Below are 6333 nucleotides of genomic sequence, written 5' to 3' on the forward strand. Positions count from 1 at the left end.
CTACTATTTCAATACCCCTATATTCCTTTCCTCTCCTTTCCTTTATCAAAATGTCGATTAAAAGAGATAAACCCTAACCAGTGATTACCAGTCACCACCAAAGGATTCAACCAAAGACAGATTTTAAAAGTTAGGGTTTTAACCCCAGAAGCTCCAAGGCGCTGCGTCTGGCGCCTAAAGCCTGGAGGCGCGTGCCTCTTGTATCTCGTCTTGCCTCAACCCAGGCGGGCGCCATCTTCAGTGTCTGGCTATACCTCACGCCTTTTAAAACCAAGATCGGAGCATGGAGAAGTAAACGTGTCTTGACCTCTTATGAACAACGGAGATAAAGCTTTCCAGAAGATGGTATTTGATAGTTATTTCTATAAAGAATACCATGTTTTACATTTCCAAGTGTTAATAAATAAACAATGAGACTGGGAATCATCAAAAATCCCCACAAAGAATGGTTAAAAAACAGACTAAACCCTATTGTCAACAATTAGCTAAAAATGAATAATTCTAGTATGCTACCCTGCGAGTCTCATGAGTTGTATCAAGACTATCAAACATAGTACCCCAACTGAACCAGTATCACACTAATATCATCGGAAGAGCCTCGCGAAACAGAAAGGTCGACGAGTTTCTTACAAGCAAGCAATGGATTTGGTTTATCGATGCCTATACACGAAGGTCGAGCGATGTCAACTGCTTCTTGATTACTAACCTTGTCCCATAGGCCGTCCGAGGCTAATATTAGGAACTCGCATTCAGGTTTGATGCTAATGATCTTTGTCTCCGGCTCGGCGATCACCCACGGTTTAAGGTGATGATCTCCGATCCCTCTGGATACGGCCAGAGAACCATGGACTCTCCAAACACCACGGCATAAATCCACATAGCCACCCTGAAAGAACAAATTCACACCCTGCATTATCAGTCACGGTTCTATCAAGTTTGCCGGCATGGGGTCATTGTTTTTTATCGTGAAATTGCTTACCGAATCCCGAATTCTGTTCCTTTCGTCCTCCCTCGAAGGTCGGTGATCGGAGGTGAGGGCTTCGGCTGCACCACATCTGCTCAAAACAGCACGGCAATCGCGGCATTAGATACAACAAGGTTTGGGTTTTGGATCAAAGCTGTCACACAGCATGTACCACCCGAGGCATCATCTTCCTTAGAAAACTCGGCATCAGTTTTTAAGTAACCTTGTTTAACAACTTCCTTTACAGTGGTTTCGTCTTTAATTCTAACAAGTTCATCTAAAATGTTCTTCTCCAATTTCTGGGCTGCAAATTCTGAAGCTTTAGCACCTCCATGGCCATCAAAAACACCAAAGAATGCCTGCAATTATGATTAAAACCATGAATCCCGCAAACTTGAGAAACTCATTCTAAATCAAGTTCATATTTTTAATGTAAAATCATCCACTTCAGTTCAAATTCAATCATCACTATTATGTCAAAAAAATCAGATCTGATTTAAACCTATAATTACCACTGTTCTTCTCCAATTACTTCAACATTTCATTGTTCTACAATTCTTAGAAAAAATGCTATAAAATGTAAAAAACCACCTTTTTGGAATCTCCTTGGAGTTCTATAGAAGCCGAGAACCTATCTTCCTTTGCTTCTCTCCTCCCTCTTTTACAATAAACTGAATATCCATCTCCCTGGCTCTCCAACTCTCTACTGGTTTCACACGGCGTCGCCGGAATTCCCAAACACATAGCCGGCGTGGCAACCGGTATATCCAGTCTCGCCGGTCTCTTCCTCTTCAAGATCGTCGATCCCGGTCCCAGACCAGCAGTCGAATCGGAACTCGAGGAAGGCGTTGCTGCCGCTGATGAAGTAACGACAGAAGAAGAAGACAGTAAAGACAAAGGCGGTGGCTTTAGAAGCCGAAGCCTTAAAGGCGAAGAAGAAGATGGAGAAGCTGGAGAAGACGAAGGTTTGAGGTGAGTCAACGTTAAATTTCGAGCTTCTTCTGACGGGAGAGGATCGACGTTTTGTTATAGAAGAGAGTCGACGACGGAGAAAACACCGGAGAGTTAGATACGGCAACGGAACAATACATCCTTTTTGTTTTCTTTTGTTTCTTTTACAACGTTCGAATTTGGGGCTTTGCTTCTTTTCGGTTATATATATATATATATATATATATATATATATATATATATATAGGGAAGTTGAATTCAACGAAGGCCTTTGCTTAACGTGTTAATGGCGGAATGATCATGATTTACAGAATCTTTTGACTTTGGGGCATTCCGTTTCTATTTTATTAAAAGTAAAGGTTTCCCCTTCTATTATATCTCGCTCTCGCCAATAATTGTTTAGGCAAAGGAGCCTTTGAGCCCTTGAAGACTAAGATCAAGAACGTAAAGTAGTGAAACAAACTCGAATAAAGATATATTCATTTTGTTTATATTCACGAACAAACTTATTTATTGAATAATTCGTTTATGTTTATGAACAATCTCATTTAATGTCTCGTTTAAAAGCTTATTTACTTTTTTTCACATTCTAAATGTTCATGAATGTAGAGATTTTCAAAATATGTACATCTTTGTTTTTCTTTAAACATGATGAATGATATCATAATTAAAACATAAATAATGTTATAAAACTCATTTTTCAAAACCAGAGCTTCGTGACACAATTTAAAATTAACTATACAATCTATGAGTTTAATAAACTGAAATACATAAGTAAGGTTTTTGAATACATATGCTCACTAAGTTATAATAAAGTACTCTGAAGGAGATGCTGAAAGTCCTGCGACGGTGCTCCACGAATTACTCAAGTTACTAACCTGCCAACAGAAAACATTCGAAGGCTGAGCTTACAAAACCCAACAATATAATCACTAATCTAGAGCAACATAAGAATTCATAAACCCAAGCATGTTGAAGATATGGTACTAAGCAGTACGTACATGCATGTTTTAGATCAAGTGCTACCTACTTACGGCTTAGTTGTCCTATCTCTGAAATAGGGGTTTCTCTTAATGTCTGAATATGCTATACATTATCTGAAAGTTATGCTAACTCTATTGTGCATTACTTGAGTGTGATACTGAATCTACTATGCATTGTCTAAATGCAAGACTAATTCTTTTGTGCATTATCTAAATGCAATATTGGTTCTACTGTGCATTATCTTAATGCAACTACTGACTTTGTTGTGACTTATACACTAGCTAAGGTAGACATCATGGTGCGGTTGAGGGATTCTACATCTCGGAGCTCACACACTCCTTTATCCTACCAGATACTAATATATGATACACAACAACAAATAATAATATGTGGCTGGCATTATGGTGCGACTGAGGGATTTTGCATCTCAGAGCTCAAGCACCCCTCTAGCACTGCCGATGTACCCTTGTGTACACCTGGGTGAGATTTGAAATTCTGTATCAGAAACATACACCCGTCAACTTACTCCATCGAGTCTTGGGGCATCTGGCGCCCAGCTAGCAAAGGAAGTGCCGACGGGGATATTCACTGAATGACAAACAAGACAATCGCGCTACTGCTAAAGTAACTCGGGTGTCCTGTTGTTTCCCGAGTGTAACACAATTGCTAGTTTTATGTCATCCTAACTGTTATTGTTTTTACATATTATTGTTATTGTTAATGATTCTATTTTTGTTACTGTTTTAGTTTTTACTAAGTTATTACTGATTATATATATTGATCTAGTTATACGCTAATAGAGGATATTTTAGTCATTTCTAACTCTGGGGAAGTCTCCACGTGATTCGAAATATCACGGTGACTACTGTATTTATTACTTACTGGCTAGGGTTCTTATTAACCTAGTATCTGACTCAAGTTAAACTATGGGTAGCGATGCTCTAATCGTTATTCCCATGCTTTCCCTCAATTCACCCTCAAATTAAAGGAATAATTGTATATCCAATTCCATTGGTCTTTATTGTGATATACAACACTGCTGTCTCAAGATCGGATTACTTTGTTGTACCTCTCGTCGGTACACCCTGCGCACTGATCCTCCATCCTTATCTGTCTGTTACGTGCTTACTGAAGGTACTTGGTTGTATTACGCCTGCTATGGTTACTCTGGTTGTAACCCACTCCTAAAAGTGTCTCCGGGCCCCCTTTTGGCCATTTACTTCCCTCATGGACTAAGCTTTATTCTTACAGACCATCCCAAGCTCTTGTGAACCTTAATCGGGTCAAATTTAATCATCTGAGGTAGGTAGTATCGATACTCTAGCTGTAGTATTGATACTCTATGGTCAAGTATTGATACCCCTATAAGTATCGGTACCAAAATGTATTCTGATACAAATTTGGGGCCTCAATATCAATATTGTTATAACACCTCCAACCCGTACCTGACCTGGATACGAATCCGAGGTGTCACATTGACTATTCAAAACTCGTACATTATAAAAACTATAGTAAATTTAAACTTTAACACAAAAACTATATTTACATCATTAAGATCAAAACATTACAAACTTGATCAGAGCTTACATAAGATACGACTCTTTTTACATGCCAACTCATATATTACGTAAATAAAATACAGATAATTCCAACTCTTTTCAGCTCTGATATCATTAAATGTAACACCCAACCCGTACCCGACCCGGATACGAGTCCGAGATGTCGCATTGACTTTTTAAAACAAAATTCTTAACAAAATACATAACATTTGGACTTATTTTAATAAAATACGATAATATACTGTTGAATTATGCTTTTCATAACAAATTTCAAAAAATATGTATTTATAAACAGTACTATACGATATGAACAGTATCGTGAACAGTACCATGAACAATGAAAAATTTCGAATATAAATTGTGTATCGATGCACTGCTACAGTAACTTCGGCAAAATACGTATACATTCATAAAAACCAAGTTTTCGTTTGTATAAAATTACCATGTACATATACTCATTTAAAAACATTACAAAACTGATTAAAACATATCGTATTCAAATCTTTATTTACATGCCAACCACTATCCTTATTACAACATACATATTATACATTTCTTTTCTGATCTAATCGTTGGAAAGGAGAAACTGACATGTCTTGCATAACTTTTACCAATCTTCCTCTTCTCGGAACCTACGTGTGAAACAATCACACGCTAAGTCGTTGACTTAGTGAGGCATATAAATCATATAATAAAAATAATACATTTCATATCCATATGAACATATCATCTACTCATTCAATCATGTCACATACGATTCCATGTAAATATTAATAGCATGATAACATGTAATAATGCAAACACTTTTATACCTTTTTGTAAGCCCATGTACATTACTGAGAACTTAAGGTATTCAAGTACATTGAGGTTGTGCACTATTGCTGTCACCACATCTCGTATGGGGTCCCAATAGGGGCTATGAAATTTTGTCCCGAATGATCTATGTATTATATTTGTCCCGAAGAACCACTCCTTAAGAACCATATACATATTCCAGTAGATCAAATCTGTCTCAAAAGACCCTGTAAATGTTCCAAATGATACATATATGTCCCGAAGGACCATGTAGAACCCTCAACTCTTGGCATGCCAACTATACCACTAGCTCTCATATCATATAACATGGGCATTATCGTTTATACATTTCATATCACTTGTTCTTTCTTTTCTGTCACATACCACATGTATGTGTAACCATATACTTCATATCATATCACATGTATCATGTATTGCATATTCATATGTCACATAACTCATATGTAGAAATGCACTTACTCTATAGACATGTGCATATATTCATTTTATTGCTCTTATAATCATATATAATAACATATACCTATTTCTATGTACTAATGCACAAATCATAATCACATAACATTTTAGAAGTTACTTCTTACCATAGTAACTCTGTCACTGGCTCATCGCAAGCCAATGTTTGCTCTATAAGCACAAATTAAATTGCACTCATCTTAGCCTTGCTTTGATTCTATCCTAATTATTTGATTGTTTCGGAACTTGTTTAGGCTCAATACCTATATAAACATAATTTCCGAGACAATTATCGAAAGCCTAAACCTTATAACTTGGTATTAATAACTTAGGCTAATTTAATAAACAAAAATTCCATTTTTCTTTTAGGGGTGTATCGATGCACCATGGGTGCATCAGTACACAAAATAGCTTCGAAATATCCATGCATCGATGCACCCCTTAATGCATCGATGCACCTCTTAATGCATTAATGCACCTTCAAAATTTATCTTAGTGCATCGGTACATACTCATAGTGCATCGATGCACCTGCCCAGAATAGGTCATTTCATCTGAAAATCCTCAACACTTCATCCAAATTTTCATGTATAAAATCCTTATTATG

General features: G+C 37.0%; 1 pseudogene; it reads right to left on the minus strand.

Moving 5' to 3' along the window:
- Nucleotides 1–363: 363 nt before the first annotated feature.
- Nucleotides 364–2070, minus strand: LOC120114553 (annotated as a pseudogene).
- Between the last annotated feature and the right edge of the window lie 4263 nt (nucleotides 2071–6333).

The sequence above is a fragment of the Hibiscus syriacus genome, unplaced genomic scaffold, assembly GCF_006381635.1.
Source record: "Hibiscus syriacus cultivar Baekdansim isolate YM2019G1 unplaced genomic scaffold, ASM638163v2 tig00110234_pilon, whole genome shotgun sequence".
Taxonomy (NCBI): domain Eukaryota; kingdom Viridiplantae; phylum Streptophyta; class Magnoliopsida; order Malvales; family Malvaceae; genus Hibiscus; species Hibiscus syriacus.